Genomic DNA, 21,979 nt, shown 5'->3' on the forward strand with positions numbered 1-21,979 from the left:
GTTGTTGGGATGTTGACTTATTTTTATTGATTTTGAGGGGGTTTCTCTGTGCCTCCTGGATTTTGATGCCTGTTTCCTTCCCCAAATTAGGGAAGTTCTATGCTATAATTTGCTCCAATATACCTTCTGCCCCCCCTTTCTTCTTCTTCTGGGATCCCAATTATTCTAATATTGTTTTGTCTTATGGTATCACTTATCTCTCAGATTCTGCTCTCGAGATCCAGTAGTTATCTCTCTTTTTCTCAGCTTCTTTATTTTCCATCATTTGGTCTTCTATATCACTAATTCTCTCTTCTGCCTCATTTATCCTAGCAGTTAGAGCCTCCATTTTTTATTGCACCTCATTAATAGCCTTTTTGATTTCGACTTGGTTAGATTTTATTTCTTTTATTTCTCCAGAAAGGGTTTCTCTAGTATCTTCCATGCTGTTTTCAAACCCAGCTATTATGTTTATAATCGTTATTCTGAACTCTAGTTCTGACATCTTACTAATGTCTGTATGGATTAGGCTCCTGGCAGTCAGTATTGCCTCTTGTTCTTTTTTTTTTTTTTTTGAGGTGTGTTTTTCCATTTTCTCATTTTGCCCAGAGAAGAATAGATGAATGAGAGAACAAAATGCTAAAAGGGTAACAATGACCCCAGAGAAATATACACTAAACAAATCAGAAGAGACCCAAAACCAGGAGAATAGGGAGAAAAAAAAAAGAATATGATCAGGCTGGTGAATAGAACAGAGCTGTACACTAGATTTTGGGTGTATTTTAGTCTGTTAGAAGAAACTGAATTCCAAAATTTTAAAGAATGAAAAATATATATATATATATATATATATATATATATATATACACAAAAATAAGGTTAAATACAATGAAGGGACAGAATATGACTGTAAAAATTAAAATTAAAAAATATTTAGGGACACCTGGGTGGCTCAGTCATTAAGCATCTGCCTTCGGCTCAGGTCATGATCCCAGGGTCCTGGGATCGAGTCCCACATTGGGCGCCCTGCTCGGCAGGGAGCCTGCTTCTCCCTCTGCCTGCTGCTCTCTCCCAAATAAATAAATAAAATTAAAAAAAAATAAAAAAAAGGAATTGATACGATAAGACATTGGTTGAAAAAAGAAAGAAGAAAATTTAAAAAACAAGAGAGAGAATGTGATAAGGCAGGTAAAAAACAGAGCCATACACTAACATACACTAGATTTTGGGTATATTTTGGTCTGTTAGATGAAACTGCATCCCAAAATTTTAAAGAAAGAAAAACATATATGTATATATATACACATATATATACAAAAAATAAGGTTAAAGACAATGAAGGGCTAGACTATGACTGTAAAAATGAAAATTAAAAAAAGATTTTTAAAAAGGAATTGATAAGAAGTTAATTGAAAAGGGAAAGAAGAAAAATTCAAAAAAAAAGAAAGAAAAAGAAAGAAAGAAAAATGAAGAAAATTAAAAAAAAATAAATTTTAAAGACTAAAGAATCATGGGGAAAAAGCCATGAATTCTATATGCTGTATTCCCCTAGCGCTGGGGTTTTGCCTTTCTCATTGATCAGTAAACTTGGTCTTGACTGGATGTTCTTGCTGATCTTCTGGGGGAGGGGCCTGTTGCAGAGATTCTCAAATGTCTTTGCCTAAGGTGGAATTGCACTGCCCTTGCCAGGGGCCAGCCTAAGTAATCTGCTCGGGTTTGCTCTCAGGAGCTTTTGTTCCCTGCAAGCTTTCCATACAGCTTTGGAGGTTGAGAGTGAAAATGGCGGCCTCTGAATCTCTAGTCCAGGAGGAGCCGAGACCTTGATGCCCCACTCCTCAGTGAGCCCTCATAAAAAGCATTCAATCACTCCTGTCTGCCTGTTCTCCAGCTGCAGTCCATGCTCACTGGCCTGTGATGGAGCTTTTTTATCACTGGCACACGACCCCTTTGGAGTCTCCAAACCCAGCAGATTCCTGTAGTGGGGTCCTGCACTACTCCTCCCGGGGGAGGAAAGGGAATCTCCCCAGATCTGCTGCTTGTTGGGTCCCTGCTCGAAGAGCAGTGGCCCATCCGTGCCTTGGATCACAGTTTATGGCAATCCTGAGCTGAGAGCCCACTCCATGGCTCCATCTTTGCAGCTGGCTTCCCTGCTCCGATACCTGGGAGCTCTGCTGCACTCAGGCACCCCCGATCTTTCTGTGACCCCAAGGGTCCTGAGACCACACTCTCCCAGGGAGGGTTCCACCCCCCGCTTAGCCACTGGAGTGGCATCCCTCAGTGGAGCAGACTTCTAAAAGTTCTGATTTTGTTCTCTGCTGTTCTATCCCTTGCTGGTAGCCAGCTGATGGAGGCTCCCTCCTGCCATGGTCTATCTTCCCAAATATCGCCTTGAATTCACTTCTCTGCGTGACCTACCTTCCAGAAACTGGCCGCTTTTCTGTTCAGAGGGTTGCTGCTATTCTTTTCTTCAATTTCCTGTTGAGTTTGTAGGTGTTCTGAATGGTTTAATAACTATCTAGCTGAATTCCTGGGACCAAATGAAATTTAAGTCTCCTACTCATCCACCATCCTGATCCTACCCAACCTCCCCATTGCTTTTCATGCCTCTTTTCTGTTCCTTCACAAAACCCACATGTCATTGCTTGTGCTGCTAAAAGTTTAACACCTTCTATGTCCCAGCCAATTACTGAGGAAACAAGTCAACTGGGGATGTGATAGATAGGGACAGATTGTTTTCCTCTACCCCACCGCTGACTTGTGTTTTACTAGTAACAGCCTAGTTGAAAAGCCTTGCTCTCTTCCTTCTCTGTGAACAAGTTAGAATCATATGCATTTGCCTTTCTTTTTTTAAAATTTACTTTTTATTTTTATTTTTTATTTTATTATATAATGTTAGTCACCATACATCGTTAATTTTTGATATAGTGGTCCACGATTAATTGTTTTCATATAACACCCAGTGCTCCATGCAGAAAGTACATGCCCTCCTTAATACCCATCACTGGACTAACCCATCACCCCACCCCTTTCCCTCCTAAAACCCTCAGTTTGTTTCTCAGAGTCCATAGTCTCTCATGGTTCATCTCTCCATCCGATTTCCCCCCTTCATTTCTCCCTTCCTTCTCCTAATGTCCTCCATGCTATTCCTTAAGTTCCACAAATAAGTGAAACCATACGATAATTGACTTTCTCTGATTGACTTATTTCACTTAGCATAATCTCCTCCAGTCCCATCCATGTTGATGTAAAAGTTGGGAACTCATCCTTTCTGATGGCTGAGTAATATTCCATTGTATATATGGACCACATCTTCTTTATCCATTCATCTGTTGAAGGGCATCTCGGCTCTCCACAGTTTGGCTATTGTGGACATTGCTGCTATGAGCATTGGGGTGCCTATGGCCCTTCTTTTCACTACATCTGTGTCTTTGGGGTAAATACCCAGGAGTGCAATTGCTGGGTCATAGGGTAGCTCTATTTCTAAATTTTTGAGGAACCTCCACACTGTTTTCCAAAGCGGCTGTACCAACTTGCATTCCCACCAACAGTGCAAGAGGGTTCCCCTTTCTCCACAACCTCTCCAACATTTGTTGTTTCTTTCCCTGTCCATTTTTGCCATTCTAACTAGTGTAAGGTGGTATCTCAGTGTGGTTTTGATTTGAATTTCCCTGATGGCTAATGATGATGAACATTTTTTCATGTCTCTGTTAGCCATTTGTATGTCTTCTTCAGAGAAGTGTCTTTTCATATCTTCTGCCCATTTTTTGACTTGATTATTTGTTTTTTGGGGGTTGAGTTTGAGTTCTTTATAGATCTTGGATACCAGCCCTTTATCTGTAGTGTCATTTGCAATATCTTCTCCCATTCTGTGGGTTGCCTCTTTGTTTTCTTGACTGTTTCCTTTGCTGTGCAGAAGCTTTTTCTCTTGATGAAGTCCCAAAAGTTCATTTTTGCTTTTGTTTCACTAGCTTTTGGAGATGTATCTTGAAAGAAGTTGCTGTGGCCAATGTCAAAGAGCTTATTGCCTATTCTCCTCTAGGATTTTGATGGATTCCTGTCTCACATTGAAGTCTTTTATCCATTTTGAGTTTATCTTTGTTTATGGTGTAGAGAATGGTCGACTTTCATTCTTCTGTATATAGCTGTCCAATTTTCCCAGCACCATTTATTGAAGAGACTCTCTTTTTTTCCATTGCATATTTTTTCCTGCTTTGTTGAAGATTATTTGACCATAGAGTTTAGGGACCATATCTGGGCTCTCTATTCTGTTCCTTTGGTCTATATGTCTGTTTTTGTGCCAGTACCATGCTGTCTTGGTGATCACAGCTTTGTAATATAGCTTGAAATTGGGCAACGTGATGCCCTCGTTTTTCTTTTTCAACATTCCTCTTTCTATTCAGGGTCTTTTCTAATTCCATACAAATTTTAGGATTGTTTGTTCCAGAACTTTGAAAAATGTCATTGGAATTTTGATTGGGATGGCATTGAAGGTATAGATTGCTCTGGGTAGCATAGACATTTGAACAATGTTTATTCTTCCGATCCATGAGCATGGAATATTTTTCCATTTTTTGTGTCTTCTTCAATTTCTTTCATGAGAGTTCTGTAGTTCCTAGAGTATAGACCCTTTACCTCTTTGGTTAGGCTTATTCCAAGGTATCTTATGGTTTTTGGTGCTATTGTAAATGGAATCATTTCTCTAATTTCTTTTTCTACAGTTGCAGTGTATAGGAAAGCAACTGATTTTTTTGCATTGATTTTGTATCCTGCCACATTACTGAATTGCTGGATGAGTTCTAATAATTTGGGGGTGGAGTCTTTTGGGTTTTCCACATAAAGTATCCTATCGTCTGCGAAAAGAGAGTTTGACTTCTTCTTTGCCAATTTGAATACCTTTTATTTCTTTTTGTTGTCTGATTGCTGTTGCTAGGACTTCTAGTACTATGTTGAACAATAATGGTGAGAGTGGGCATCTTTCTCGTGTTCCTGATCTTAAGGGAAAGCTCTCAGCTTTTCCCCATTGAGGATGATATTCGCTGTGGGTTTTTCATAGATGGTTTTTATGAACTTGAGGAATGTTCCCTCTATCCCTATACTCTGAAGAGTTTTAATCAGGAAAGGATGCTGTATTTTGTCAAATACTTTTTCTGCATCAGTTGTGAGAACCATCTGTTTCTTCTCTCTCCTCTTATTAATGTGTTCTATCACATTGATTGATTTGCGAATGTTGAACCACCCTTGCGTCCCGGGGATAAATCTCACTTCGTAGTGGTGGATGATCCTTTTAATGTATTGTTGGATCCTATTAGCTAGGATTTTGTTGAGGATTTTGGAATCCATATTCATCAGGGATATGGGTCTGAAATTCTCCTTTTTGATGGAGTCTTGGCCTGGTTTGGGGATTAAGGTAATACTGGCCTCATAGAATGAGTCTGGAAGCTTTCCTTCTGTTTTTATTTTTTGAAACAGTGTCAGGAGTATAGGTATTATTTCTTCTTTGAATGTTTGGTAGAATTCCCCAGGGAATCCATCAGGCACTGGACTCTTGTTTTTTGGGAGGTTTTTGATCACTGCTCCAATCTCATTACTGGTTATTGGCCTATTCAGGTTGTCAATTTCTTCTTGTTTCAGTCTTGGCAGCTTATGTTTCCAGGAAAGCCTCCATTTCATCCAGATTGCTCAGTTTATTGGCATATAGTTGTTGATAATAATTTCTAATAATTGTTTCTATTTCCTTGGTGTTAGTCGTGATCTCTCCCCTTTCATTCATCATTTTATTAATTCGGGTCCTTTCTCTTTTTTTTTTTTTGGATAAGTCTGGCCAGTGGTTTATCGGTCTTATTAATTCTTTCAAAGAACCAGCTTCTAGTTTCATTGATCTGATCTACTGTGTTTCTCATTTCTAATCCCTTGATCTCTGCTGTAATCTCAATTATTTCTCTACTAATGTGTGGCTTAGGCATCATTTGCTGCTTTTTCTCTAGTTCTTTAAGGTATAAAGTTAGTTGGTGAATTTGGGATTTTTCTATTTTTTTGAGTGAGGCTTTGTTGGCTATGTATTTCCCCCTTAGGACCTCCTTTGCTGTATCCCCTAGGTTTTGAACCGATGTGTTTTCGTTCGCATTGATTTCCATGAATTGTTTAAGTTCTTCTTTGATTTCCTGGTTGACCCAAACATTCTTGAGCAGAGTGGTCTTTAGCTTCCAAGTGTTTGAATTTCTTCCAATTTTTTTCTTGTGATTGAGTTCCAGTTTTAAAGCATTATGGTCTGAGAATATGCAGGGAATAATCTTAGTCTTTTGGTACTGGTTGAGACCTGACTTGTGACCCAGTATGTGGTCTATTCTGGAGAAAGTTCCATGTGTGCTCGAGAAGAATGAGTATTCTGTTGTTTTAGGGTAGAATGTTCTGTATGTATCTATGAGGTCCATCTGGTTCAGCATGTCATTCAAAGCTCTTGTTTCTTTGTTGATTTTCTGCTTAGATGATCTGTCTATTGCTGAGAGTGGAGTATTGAGGTCTCCCACAATTAACATATTTTTATCAATATAACTTTTTATTTTGGTTAACAATTGACTTATGTAGATGGCTGCTCTCATGTTGGGGGTGTAGATATTTACAATTGTTAGATCTTCTTGTTGGATAGACCCTTTAGGAATGATAGAGTGTCCTTCTGTGTCTCTAACTACAGTCTTTAGTTTAAAATCTAATTTGTCTGATATAAGAATTGCTACCCCATCTTTCTTTTGAGGTTCATTGGCATGGAAGATGGATCACCATCCCTTCTTTTTCAGTCTGGATATATCTTTAGGTTCAAAATGAGTCTCTTGTAGACAGTATAAGGATGGGTCCTGTCTTTTTGTCCAATCTGCAACCCTGTGCCATTTTATGGGAGCATTTAGGCCATTCACATTGAGAGTGATTGTTGAAAGATATGAATTAATGACATCATGATGCCTGTGAAGTCCTTGTTTCTATAGATTATCCTTGTAAATTTCTGTTCTATATCTCCCTTGGGGTCTTTATCCTTTTATAGAACCCCCCTTAATATTTCTTGCAGGGTCGGCTTAGTGGCCAGGTAGTCTTTCAGTATCTCCTGGTCTTGGAAGCTCTGCATCTCTCCATCCATTCTAAATGACAGCCTTGCCAGAGAAAGTATTCTTGGCTGCATGTTCTTCTCGTTTGGTACCCTGTATATGTCTTTCCAGGCCTTTCTGGCTTGCCAGGTCTCTGTGGATAGGTCTGATGTTATTCTGATGTTCCTCCCTCTGTATGTAATGAATCTCTTCCCCCTAACTGCCCTTAAGATGGTTTCCTTGGCTGTAAGATTTGTGAGTTTTACTATTACATGCTGGGGTATTGGCCTGTTTTCCTTGATCTTGGGAGGGGTCCTCTCTGCCTCTAGGACATGAATGCTTGTTTCATTCCCCAGATTAGGGAACTTCTCAGCTACAATTTGCTCAAATATATCTTCTAGTCCTCTCTCTCTCTCCATCCCCTCAGGGATTCCAGTAATTCTGACATTCAAACATTTCATGGTGTCACTTATTTCTCTGATTCTATTTCCATGGATTCTGAGTTGTTTTTTCCTGGCCTCCTCTTTTCCCTTCCTGTCTATTAATTGGTCTTCTAGATAACTAATTTGTTCTTCTGCCTCACTTACCCTAGGTGGTAGATTATCTAGATTAGATTGGCTCTCATTGATAGCATTTTTATATTCTGCCAATTCAGCTTTCATTTCTGCTCTTAGAGACTCTATGTTGCCATAAATGGATTTCTCCATTCTAGCTATTGTCTTCACAAATGCTAGCCTGAATTCCATCTCCAACATCTTGGTTATATCTGAATCCATTTGTAAATCTGTGGCATAAGTCATAGTCTCTGAGTCTTTCCTGTTTGGTGGTTCCTCCTCCTAATCATTCTGTGGATGGGTGTTTGAGGGAATGTATAAAGTCCAAATTATTGACCACAACCCAAGGAAGATGCACCCATTTTATAGGGACCTTAGGGTTGCTGGCCTCTTGTTTCCCAGCCTGTCTTCTGGGGGAGGGGCCCGTCGTGCTGTTACTCAGGCAACCCTGTTTGGACAGAGTTGCCCTGCCCCCTGTGGTAGGGGATGGGCTCAGTGAAAACCGGTTTTTTGTGGCTTTTGTTCTCTGGCTGCTTTCCCTGGTGGCTTTCTGTGTCTCTTCTTAGAGTCAGAGCAGAAGAGATCATTTCCAACCCTCTGCCTCAGAGCGGTGAGATCGCAGTCTGTTCTTCAGTGAGCTCTCCAGACCACACTATCTCCATTTCTGTCTGTGCTGCTATAAACTGCAGTGTCCTGGGTTGTGTACCCCTCAGCAGCGCTCCCAGTCCTTGCCTCCTGGTCAGGGCACATCTCTGCCCTTTGTGCTTCTAAAATCTCCAGCTGCCCCCTGTTTGCATGGGCAGCCCCGCCGCTCCGGGTTTCTGTCCAGGGGCTGCCCCAAAGTCCTTTCCCCATTGCTACCAGTCTGCGAGTCTGTGCCCGGTCCCCAGCACTGGAAGCTATCACTCACCGGCTATGTAGGATCCCGATGACGTGGCTCCCTCTCCCTGCCATTTATCCTCCGATATCTTCCCTTGGAATCATGACTCCCCATTTCATACCTCAAAACCAACTGCCTGCAATATTCTGTTTGTAGAGATCCAGATCTATCTTCTTACATCTCAGGCTGATTTCGTGGGTGTTCAGAGTGGTCTGGTAGATATTCAGCTCAGTTCTGGGGACTGGTTGGAATAGGGTCCCCTACTCCTCAGCCATCTTTTCCCCCTCTTGCATTTGCCTTTCTAGCATTGTCTCAGGCTGAAGCAATATAACTTTTTGTAGGGACTCATTTAGAGGGTAGTTTCGAAATAAATTTCTAAGCTCAAGATGGAGCCGCTCCTGTAAAGGATGTCCTGTCAGCAAACCAAAACTTAAGTAATTTTTGTGTCCATGTAAATGCCTTACTTGACCAGAAACTCAGTATATTCAATCTGCCAATCCCCAAATTCCAAGCCAACCCAACTCGGAGTATTCTCACCTCAAGCAAGGTTGACTATATGGCCCCAGGTGATTAGATATATTCTATTCATCTTTTCCTTGTTCTTTATTCTTTATGTCATAAAAACTTCTTGCCTTCCATTCCATTTTGCCATTCTCCATAAGAGACTATCCACTTTATAAAGTGTTAAATAAAGTTTGTTGTATCACCTAAATTGTCTTAATTATTTTTAATAGTAGTCATCAAAGAAAGATCAATTTAAATTGACTATATTACCTGTAGTACAGGCATACCTCAGACATATTGCTGATTTGGTTCCAGATCATTGCAATAAAATGAATATTGCAATAAGGCAAGAAAAATTACTTTTTTTGGTTTCCCAGTGCATATAAAAGTTTACACTATACCATAGTCTATTAAGTGTGCAACAGCATTACATCTAAAAAGTGTACATACTGTAATTTAAAAATATTGCTAAAAAATGCTAACCATCTTCTGAGCTTTTAGTAAGTCATAATCACTGATCACAGCTAACCATAACAAATATAATAATAATGAAAATGTTTGAAATTTTGTGACAATTAACAAAATGTGACATAGAAACATGAAATAAACAAATCTGTTGGAAAAATGACACTGACAGACCTGTTTGACACAGGGTTCCCATAAACCTACAATTTGTAAAAAATAGAATATCTGAGAAGTGCAACACAGCAAAGCATAATAAGATGTGGTATTCTTGTATTCCCAAACTGGACTTGGGAGAAGAATTACTTGGAAGTTTGTTAATAATAGAGATTCTAGAGCCCTATTCCAGGATCAGAATCTGTAGAGTGGGGCCCCATGAATCTAATTTTCTTTTAAGTATCTTAAGTGAACTTGACAGTGAATAGAGAAACATTTGAGAAATTACAGGTGTCTGCCTTCTAAATCCCCTCCTCAAATACTGTGGTGGTAGGAGAGGAAGTCCTGGGCTGATTATTAATACCTTTGCATGCTGATACTCCCCTGGGTCAGCACAGATAATTGAGAGTTGATCTATTGACTTTTGAAAATTATCATAAAAAATAAAGTTCCCCAAGCAAGATAGGAAGATGGGATTCTTGTCTAACAAGAGATTTGCTTATATCTAATATGGTTCAGCAATGAAAAAAAGAAGAAAAAAACAAACAAACAACACTGTTTAATTCAATAGCATTAAAGGCCACAACAACCAGACATCTGATGGAAACAGGTTGCTATTGTTCTTAACCAAATTCAGATTGCTTTTCCCCTATACCCACTTAAATTATTTTATCGTTTTCCTGTCTTTTCTTTAAGTAGCCAGTTTGCCTTCTTCCTAAGTCATCAAGCAGGCACACGGTGGGAAAAAAGGTAAAATCATAACTCACACACAGATATAAAATGCTCATGTGTTAATGATTTTATTTAAGTTGTTATTAATGAGGGAACTTGGCAGCTTTTAAAACTGGTCCAAACAGCAGACACATTTATTTTTATTTTTTAAAAGATTTTATTTTATTTACTTGACAGAGAGAGAGAGAGCATAAGCAGGGGGAGTGACAAGCAGAGGGAGAAGCAGGCTCCCCGTTGAGCAAGGGGCCCGATGTAGGACTCAATTCCAAGACTTTGGGATCATGACCTGAGCCTAAGGCAGGCGCTTAACCAACTGAGCCACCCAGGCATCCCCAACAGTCACATTTATAGATCTAGAATACTGAAATGGATTTGCAAATGAAAACTGGATTATTTTCTTTCTTTCTTTCTTTCTTTCTTTCTTTCTTTCTTTCTTTCTTCTTTCTTTTTTTATGATGGAAGGCCTCCTCCTTGGGATAGAAGTTATATTCATGTTTGTAGGTAAGAATAATTTGCATTATTGCCATCAATTCTTTACAGTTTACAGAATTATAAAATACCTCAAAATCAATGAAAGACTAGAAACCAGATAAACTTGGAGGATGTGCCCTAAACAATGCGTAGTTTTTCAATGAAGCACAAATGTTTCCCTACACTACTGAAGAATACATAATAGTTTCCTATTTCTATTAAGTCCTAACTTTTCTGTTTGACTTTCAAATCTCTCCTTAACCTTGTTTGCTTTATATATTTCCTTGATTTGCCATGTCTTTTCTGACTTCCAATTTAAAAAAACTATTTTTGATAACTTTAATTTGATATAAAATTAGTGTGTATTCATTTTGAAAATTCTGTAAAGTACAGAAAAAATGTAAAGAAGAGTAAAAATTATCAATAATCTTACCACATCTGGAAGAGGAGATATATTAAAACTACTAATGGTCAAGAGATTTTGGAGGCCTTTTTACCTATTGTTCCATAGCTCTCAAAACCTAATTTGCTAATGACTCTGTTTACCACCAGATGAAGACTTCTGTCCTTGCTGTGGCCTAAATTTCAGAAGGCCAGCATCTGCCAATTTAGTGTGCCTTTTTTTTTCACTGCAATCAATGTTTCTGCCATGTAGACTCAGTCCCCGTGCTCATGATAACAAAGCACAAATCCATGTTCTTCTAAAGCCACCAATCCATGGCATTCTCATGTGCTTCTCCATGAAATTGCAGCTGACCTTCTACATAAAGTCCATCAAAGGAATTTGGGAAACTAGGAACATTGAACCAGTTTTTCTCCATTTGCTTTGGTTTGGAAAGAGTAGGTCAATGAAGGGTGAGTTGTTCCAGAGGGAGTTTATACCAAACTATTGATGATGCTCAAAGTCCTGCACAATATCCAGTAATATCTTCATTATCCTAGGGTGCAGGCTGTTAGTACCATGATCCTTACTCTTCAAAGCAAGGACCTTAAAGATGACATGAGCCAATGGCCTTCATCTGCTTACTTCTTCAAGACTTTCACTGTATAGCACAAAATAATAAAGCTAGAGAGGGAAGCCTGGGTAGCTCAGTTGTTTAAGCATCTGCCTTAGGCTCAGGTCATGATCCCAGGGTCCTGGGATTGAGTCCCACATCAGGCTCCCTGCTCAGTGGGGAGCCTGCTTCTCCCTCTGCCTGCCGCTCCCCCTGCTTGTGCATGCACTCTCTCTTTGTCAAATAAATAAATAAAATCTTAAAAAAAAAAAAAAAACTGAAGAGACTTCCACCCTCAAATCCAGGAGCCTTTGGCACATTGATTGCCAACACATGAAATAAATGCTTGGCCCCCATCTGTTGTCACATTTAAAAACCAACTCTGAAAACAAAATTTGTAACATTTGTCAATTTCCACGGTGTAAATACTCCCATCATGCTGATTTTAAGCTACTACCAATGACGCCACTGAACATAAAGTTGGGAAGAGATTGTGCTCAGTAAGTTATCACAAGGGGCAGTAGGGGCCAGCTCTAGTACAATAGCGCCTCCTCCCCACCACCACCCACACAGAAGCCTATGCATGGAGGACAACTGGTCAGAGCCAACTTCAGAGAGAGTCTTGTTAGCATCAGCTGGTTGAGGATGATCTCACCAAATGGCTCACAAGTCTTTTGTGGCTCATAGGGCCTTAAGTCATCACATCACCTCTCCTTCCTTCTGCTCTTAGAGTTGGGCTTAGGTTGGGTATTCTGTATAGGTATTCTGGTCCAGGTATATGACTCAAGTGAGCCAGTCAGTCTTCCTTCGATGTGGGAAACAAAGGCAGAAGAAAAGTTATTAAATTTCCTTACTACCTACAGCCCATTGACAAGTCCTTGAAATACACAGAGTGCCATTCCTCTAGGGACTCAATTGCCTCAATGTTAATACTTTGTTAAGGGCAAAAGGCAATCTTAGCCTTACTGCCCCCCCCCCCAATCAGGATCCTCTAAGTCTACTTTAATGTATAAAAATTCCTTTGCAAACTTCCTTTATCTCTAAACCCCCCAAGATATGTGTTGGCAATCATCCCCCAAGCATATGGCCCCACTGATAGACATCTGAAGGATCTTATAACTAAGATTTTATTAAATGCTAATAAATGACTGTTCCCAACAATAGCTAGCCCTCTCAAGGTCCTGGAAACTTTGCTTCCAAAATTCATTAGAGACTTACGCTATCCCTAACCACCTCCCAACTTGAAAGTATATAACAGGCCACTCCTCATGACCCTGGTGCAGCTCTTTCTGCCCATGTGTCCTGTCCCCATGCTTTAATAAAATCACCTTTTTGCACCAAAGACATCTCAAGAATTCTTTTTTGGCCATCGGCTTTGAAACTTATCATTGTCTTTCTTACATCATATGGTGCCTGAACATGGGGCTTTGAGTCGAGAGTCTTACCTGGATTCTGAGCCACCGTGCAAACTTGGTGAGTACTTTCTCTCCTCTTCCTTTACTCTCATTCCAGGGCCTCTTCAAGGAGTATGGTTTTATTGGAACACTTTCATGCCGATTGCTCAGGCTGCAATCCTCTAGCCCATGGCTACTCTATGGGGAGGAGAAAGCTTGCCTTTTGTCTGGAAGTTAGTACCCTGGCTGGGATAGTAATAAGACCCAGAAACTTGATGCCCTCTCTTTACTTCTGTCCTTATACAAAGTTGTCTGTCTTGGGCATGGGACAGCCACCTAAGTCACCAGGATGGCTGCCAATCTTAAGACTCCTGTGTGAGGTTTTCTCCTGATTGATCTAATGTGATTCCCTCCACATCCCTGGTCTAGCAGCTTCTGGCCACAGGACCTCCACTGGGAGCCAGCCGAAACCAGTACCCTATTGAATTAAAACCCAATTGGGGACCGTTTCCTGGGGAAGTTGTCTGTAAAGACCACATGTGTTGGAATGTCGCTTAGACCATGATGGATTTCCATCTTTACTGTTTTCCATCAATGTCCTCTACTAACTACTTAAAACTACAAAATTCAGTAATTTCCCCTTGTAAACTTTTCTAGTATTTTCCATGGGTAAAAATGGCAGAGCAGTACACAACCTTCAGGACATATGATAGCACAGCACGGGTATTTCAGTCCATTCACCAGGCACCCATCAGCAGCCTAGGATGAGATGGGGTAGGGGAGGGATGCTGACATCCCTCCTATGGGCCTTTTACAGCAGGAATGCCTTCAGGGGAGGGCAAGATTGTGATCAATAGTGATGTCTTGCTTGAGGTATGCCTCTGGTCATTTTTGACAAACGAGAACCTCTGACATATCCTGCGTGGGATGCCACCTGGGAGTTGGGAGGGATGTGGTAATGGACATTCTTTACTCTTTTGGGAGCATGGCCTTAGTAGGCTTCTTCTTCAGTTGCCAAGGATTTTCCCTTGGGGTGCCTTTTAACCCACTGGAAACAATTCGGATTGCAAAATTTAGGAAAGGATTGAGCTCCTGTAACCCTGCATGGCCTCAGTAGGATCTGTCAGTTAGATCTCCTCTGCAGGAAACAGGGCAGAAGTGTTTGCCCAAATGTGTCTGGTTAGTAAACCCCCTCCTGACATATTGGATGATAATTACCTAAATAGGACTCCTTCTAGTAAACCTGGGTTGCTGGAGGAAACACTGGCCCTCCCTAGCAAAGGAGACCCTGAATCTCTTTCTCTCTGTTCCTCCTCCTAATAGATGTGGGGCTTCTCCCTCACTCATTTCCTGGGTTAATGGCTATAACTGGAGCCAACTGTGATTAGTCTACCTCGGGACGGGGACTTTAAGGAATATTCCCAAGCAGCTGCCAAAACTCCCTTTGTTTCAGGGAAATTCCCTGTCTTCTCTGGCCTGACATGGACTGCTTATTCCCCCTTATTGGCTGGAAAACATGGCATCTGCTCCTCTGTTGGAGCTGATGAGCTCCAGAGCTGGGAACACTTTCTCTGCCTTCTGGCAGCACTTGGTCTCTTCTGCCTTTCCCTCCCCCTTCTCCTGTTTCTGCACCACCTTAGGTGCAGCCTGCATAACTGGCTTCTGGACCATCCTCGGTGCCTCAGGCATCATGGCTCCCTCTCCCTTCACTGTCAAGGAGCAAGAAGAGCACCCCCTGGACCTCACACCACCTACTCCAGATTTCCCCGCCAGTGTCTCAGGTAAAAACTGACAATGGGGAGGATCCAGGTGAAACATAATTCAGTATTTAAACTAAGTTAAGTTTATTGGCTTAATTAAAATAGACATGTCTTTTAAGTTATCAGTAGTGAACATGAAACTTTTATTCTATCGAGGTTTACTGGGGTCAAATAAGCTCATGTTATCTCTGTTGCAATTTGTTAGCAAAAATATGATTTGAAATGATGGTTAATTGTCTATCTCATCAAAGTTTTCATTGGTAACTGCTAAAATAGCTTTCAAAGTCTTTGGTAACCTGAAACTTTAAAGTTTTGCTTGGATGATAAATGGAATTAAAATCATTGGACATCTAGGTCTTTTCCAAATAAGATAAAGTGCTAAATCATTGATAACTGGACATAGGGTGTGCTTTTTCACTTCTTATTGCAAAGAAACTAAAGATATTTAAATCTATTGGTAAACATGTTTTGTGTTTAATTGATTCATAAATTTGTGACCTAAAGAATTCTGTTGTAACAGTTCACAATTGGTTACTATTTAGTCTTCACTGGAGACTAAGGTTTCTAAGAGTGCAAAATTCTGCTAAGTGTAATTAAGACTGATGGAAGTAAGGGAAACAACTCTCTATGTGGGAAAGTAGGAGATATGTAAGAAAGATATAAGGAATTGGAATGCATTTTTGTTGAAGGTAAAAGAAGGTAATTTTGTCCTAAATGAGATGGTTGTTTGGAAAGAAATAGCTTGGGACAAAATCTGAATGCAAAGGAAAGTTGTAGAAGGTTTATGAAGGGAAAACTTTGGAACAAAATTTTAGGGGTAGTCAGGATGGACTATGATTGAAATGAATGGATTTTAAAGTACATTGGTATAAGATTGAAAGTCTGCTTTCTCTCTATTCAAAAAGACAAGTTTTCTTGAATTGTTTGTCTGCTCTTGATAAGAAAATGTAAATAGTTGTTTTCTCTTTGCCTACCCAGAAAAAACAGTTTCTATGTTTTGCCTTTATCAGGTCTTTAACATCCCTAATCCTACTTAGGTATGTGCTTTAAAACTTTCTAAGGTTTTAACAAAGTTCCCCAAGATTTAAATCATGAGCAAAGTCTCATTGACTAAATAGGCTTGTTTGTTTTGTATGTTACATTCTAGTATAAGGTCATCATCACTTGATATTCTGGTTATTGAAGTGTTATGTGTCACAGAATAATTGAGTTCCTTGTCAATTGCATCCTGATGAACTCTCATATCAGATCATTAACAGTGTCCATTTCTGAGTTTTTGTCATTTATAATTGCTCTTATTGTCTTGCAAAATGAGTTTCATCTTCAAGGAGATTCCTATAAAGGACTTTTAGGACAAATACAGGTATTCAATATCTTTAAGATCAAAACTGAAGTGAGTAAGAATTTCCAGAACTAACTAAAGCTGCATTCAGATGGAACAAGAATTAGTAACATGGGATTAAATGAACTAGTAGGACGATTATAGTTTTGTGACTTTTGTTTGAAACATTGCTGGTTCTCTAATGTTTACTCTTCTAGATTAAGGAAATTTTCTCTTAAGATATCTATGACTTACAGAAATGTGATAAAATATTCATTTGTGAACAAATTGAAGCATTTAACTTTTCTCTCCATCTGAACCCTCTGAAATTCAAAAGGTCTCAGTAAGTATTCTTTCTTCCATGCCAATCATAGTCATTTGTGTAAGTTCAATAAGAATCTGTTCTCCTTGTAACAGGCACCATTGGAAACACTGGTTATTTTACCAAGGTTTGACTGGAATGTCATATTTGAGAGAGACATGCATAGACTCAGATATGACCAGACAGCTTTAAGGAACTAAGGTTGACTTTATGAAACCTGGAGCCATAAAGCCTCTCAGAACTGTTGGCCTAATACCTTGCTCAGAGTTCCCAGCAGCCTCACCAGGTGAGTAAAGAATGTCATTTCCTGGCAGGTGCAGGGACCTCAGGATATATTGGGGACCTCAGGAAGAGGAATCCGTCCAAATCTACAGGTATCGCAGGCATGTCTGATGGCAAGTACTTGGCTTGGCTTCTGGGCTGGAGAGGCAACTAAAAATTCAACCTAGAGATTCCTTATAAAAAGTTCCAGCAAAGCAGATTCTCAAAGATCTATATGATCAATCATTATTCTTACTGAGCTTATGTAAATGATTAGGCCAAGCTTGTTAAAACTGGACTTGTTTTTCAAATAAATTAGTCCTGATTTGGCTATCTCTGATTTAAAATGAGAGTATTTTAGAGAGAAAAAAATTATGTCTCAATAACACACCTTTGTGGATGTTAAATTCTAGATCTGATTGTCTTTAAATGTTTGTTGTTTACCTATGCTAGACGACTTGAGGTAAACTTCAGAGAAATTAACACAGTAGCTTATATATAGACAATCTTCTTGCTTGTTATTCTGTGGGGATAATAACAGGACATGATTATTTAAACAACTGGAAAATGAGATTGATTCCCCAACAATTGTATAACTCAGCTATCATTGTGACCAATTCTCTGTGGCTGGGATGATGAAATCCTCCTTAAAAGCCAGAGCATACCCCACTCCATAAAGGTTAACTATGGGCTGGTGGAGATAATGAATGACCCCACTTTCTTTATGATTGGATTGGATGATGCACTTGGGGATGCCCTTATCTCTTGATAAGTCTTCTCCCACTTGCCAGTGATTCCTTATAATTAAGATATTGTTAATGCTGGACCTCAAACAAAAAGGGCTTCTTGATGGTTTCATCCTCATAGTCATATTTATTCTAGAAGCCACCTCTATTGAGGCACAATTACAAACAAAGGTTTTAGCCAAGCATATAACAGCCCTCCTGGTAAGAGCCTCAAAGCTCACTATGGGACAGTCCCTTACTGTAATGACCTCACATCAGGTCCAGAGTGTCTTAAAAACCAAAGACCCCCAATAGATGATGGGAGGCCAACTTATTAAATACCAGGCTATACTTATAGATATGCCTGAAATAATACTTGAAACCTGTCAGACTTTAAACCCAGCTTCCCTTATGCCTGGACATGACCATCATACTTCTATAGAGCATAACTGTTCAGAGGTTATTGATCTTGTTCATTCTAGTCGACCAGATTTAAAAGATGCCCCTATCAAAAATACAGATGACATTTGGTTTACTGATGGCAATAGTTTCATGGAAGAAAGAATAAGAAAAGTTGGGTATGCTACAGTGCTACTCATGCTTTGCAACTGCCAAAGCATTAATAATTAATATTTATACTGACTCCAAATATGCTTTCCTAGTCCTACATGCTCATGGAGCAATTTGGAAGAAAAGGGGATTATTATCAAGCCATAACTCCCCAGTCAAATATGGGCCTGAAATTATTACTCTTCTTAAGGCTGTACACCTACCTAAGGAGGTAGCTGCAATTCACCTCAAAGGACATCAAAGGATATGACCTTAGGAACCAATGAAAGAAATACAGGATTTACACCAGGCTACTGTTTTGGGTAAAAAGGCCACAGAGGTGACAAAAACTTTGCTTAGAAAAATTGTCCCTAGACTTAGATTCCCTTGGGCCCTTCAAAGTAACAACAGACTGCCTTTTATTACACATTCAAAATATGGCCCTCCAAAACTTGATATCTTGATTGCAGTTAAAGGGGCCCAGAATTATATGACTGTCTCCTAACAGGACCCAATGGCTATATGACTCTAACTTGTGTCCATGGTTTCCCACAAGCTGGATAGGCCGCTGTACTCTGGGTTTTGCCTGGATGCATGGACACATTATTAAAACCATTACCAACCCAGCTAACCTTCCAAAATTAAAAACAGTGTTGGACAGGTTCTGTGTCTCATTGGTATGACCACCTAACATCCATTTTTGTTCCCTCTTTGGGACTGGACAGTGTTGTTTGGCACATGGAAGCTCTTAATAAGTACACGGTCAAGGCCTAAGTGATACCCAAAATAGCATTTCTCTATTAAATACTGAAGTAACACAAATGCTTAAAGCAGTTTTACAAAATAGAATGACATTAGATGTTTTAACTTCTACACAAGGTGAAATGTGTGCTATCATAAAAACAGAATACTATGTATACGTTCCAGATGATCACAAAGTATTTCTGGGTTACTGACATGAATACTCAAATTGGTGCTCTAAATGATCCCTCTCTTTCCTTTAATGATTGATTAAACTCCTGGACTGGAAAAGGAGTTTTTGTTAACTATCAAAGGACTCTTATTTGAGCTTTTTTTCTTTTTGTTACACTAATCATGTTTTGCTGCTTTCTCCCATGTCTTTCCACCTGGTGTTGAGACTCCTTCGCTGCCATAACTTCAAGCCAACAGATGATCCTTTCCACTTGGGAAGATCTACACATGCAGTTTCCCTTGGATTCAGCTGCCTCTGCCTTTTGTAACTCTTATATCTATATAAGCCCCAACTGACTAATGTTGACCCATAGGTAGGGACATCTCTATGCCCCTATTCAGCAAGAAGAAGTTACAGAAGATAAAACCTTCCACCCTCAGCAACCTTAAAGATTTAAGGGTCAAAATTGTTCAGGAGGGAATGATGTGGGGAAAAAAGGCAGAAGAAAAATTATTAAATTTCATTACTACCTATAGCCCATTGACAAGTCCTTGAAATAGGCAGATTGACATTCCTCTAGGGACTCAACTGCCTCAATGTTAATACTTTGTTAAGAGCAAAAGGCAATCTTAGCCTGACCGCCTCCCCCCAACCAGGATCCTGTAAGTCTACTTTAATGTATAAAAATTCCTTTGCAAACTTCCTTTATCTCTAAACCCCCCCAAAATATGTTTTGGCAATCATCCCCCAAGCATATGGCCCACTGATAGACATCTGAAGGATCTCATAACTAAAGTTTTATTAAATGGTAATAAATGACTTTTCCTAACAATAGCTAGCCCTCTCAAGGTCCTAGAAACTTTGTTTCCAAAATTCCTTAGAGACTTACGCTATCCCTAACCCCCTCCCAACTTGAAAGTATATAACAGGCCACTCCTCATGACCCCAGTGCAGCTCTTTCTGCCCATGGGTCCTGTCCCTGTGCTTTAATAAAATCACCTTTTTGCACCAAAGACATCTCAAGAATTCTTTCTTGGCCGTCAGCTTTGAACCCTAACATCATCTTTCCTACATCACCTCCACAACATTCACTTCTGCTTTATAGTAAACACAGGTTGGATAGGAAAATTCCACTCCAAGGGGACACCTATGGTTTGGGGGCTCTCTGAAATAACATTATCTATTTTACTAGACACAAAAACCCACAGGGTGCCTGGGTGGCTCAGTCAGTTAGGTGTCTGCCTTCAGCTCAGGTCATGACCCCAGGATCCTGGGATCAAGCCCCACATTGAGCTCCTTGCTCAGCAGGGAGCCTGCTTCTCCCTCTCCCTCTGCCTGCTGGTCCCCCTGCTTGTGCTCTCGCTCTCTCTCTCTGTCAATTGGATAAATATAATTTAAAAAAAAAACAGTATCAATGTTCATATTTGCTTTGTTGCTGGCCAGGTGGGCATTCAGCCATGGGCTTTTCATGTAGGCCCAGAGAGAGGTCTTAATAAGCTTCTTTTTATTACTTAATTAATTTAATAGCTTTATAAACATGCAACTTATATATCATAAAATTCACTCATTTTAAGTGTTGTTTTTGTGTTTAGCAAATTTACAGAGTTGTGCAACCATCACCACAATCTAATTTTAGGACATTTTTATACCTTAGATAGAAACCCCACAATCATAAGCAGTCAATCCCCATTCCCACTACCTTCCCCACTCAGCCCTAAGCAACCACTTTTTGTCTCTATAGATTAGCAAATTGTGGACATTTGATATGAATGGAATCATATCATGTGTGGCCTTTTGCATCTGACTTCTTTCTTTCACTTACCACAGTGTTTTTAGGGTTCATCATGTTGTAGCATATATCATTACTTATTTCTTTTATTGCTGAATAATATTTCATTTTATGATACATTGCATTTTGTTTATCCATGAAAAGTTGGTGAACATTTGAGTGATGCTTCTACTCTTTGGCTATTATGATTAATGTCACTATGAACATTTGTGTACAAGTTTTTGTGTGGACTTATTTTCTTTTCTCTTCGGGTATACCTTTAGATAACTAAGAGTGAAATTGTTGAGTTGCTTTTAGATCTATTTGAGCTGAGACCAATAGTAAATGCAGAGTGATCTCAGAAAGTGTTACAAACACTGGATTAGTAATGTTGCTTTATGGATATCAAGCTCTCAATCACCTCTCACTCCATCTGTTTATATTCCTCTACTACCCCTCTCCCCTCTCACATGTTTCCCCTGGCCATAACTATATCTCTAAAATACCTGGCACTTTAGAGTCTGGTGTATTTCCTGGTAGAATGTGGTGTATTTTCACTTGTTCTATATTTTCCCTGCCTTAACTCATATTATCCTAGATAAACTGAGCCTGCAATATTATGTGGAGTGGGTGGTGACAAGTCTCTACCCTAAGCTATCTTCCCATATGGTGTCTTAGATTTAAGGAGTACTGGGGAGACATTGAATAAGTTGGGATAGCCAGCAACACTGAAGGTACTTCTTCAGGGGGAAAGACAACCTCTGACCTGGACTTAGAGGCAAGTGTCTATCTTATTCTTTTTCTGCTAGAAGAATAGAGTTTTATTGACTTTTAAAGAAGATTCACTGTTGAAATAATAAATCTTTATAAATACAGTATAAATAGTTTTGTATTCTTTTTATTGGCTTAAGAATATAACATAAGCCTCTTTCAATCATGAGTAATTCTTCAAAAACATAATTTCAATAGCCATGTAGTATTCCCACATATTGTTGTACCATAATTTATTTAACTATTTCTCTATTTGGGAGGCATTCAGTTTTTTGTTTTTTTTTTTCATTGTTATAAGGTTCGTTAAGATGTATTTTGTTGCATTTTAAATTTATTTGGCTGGATTCTTACTAATGGATTTGCTGGGTCAAATGGTGTGAATATTT

The sequence above is a fragment of the Phoca vitulina genome, unplaced genomic scaffold (genome assembly GCF_004348235.1).
Source record: "Phoca vitulina isolate PV1807 unplaced genomic scaffold, GSC_HSeal_1.0 scaffold57, whole genome shotgun sequence".
NCBI classification, from domain to species: Eukaryota; Metazoa; Chordata; class Mammalia; order Carnivora; family Phocidae; genus Phoca; species Phoca vitulina.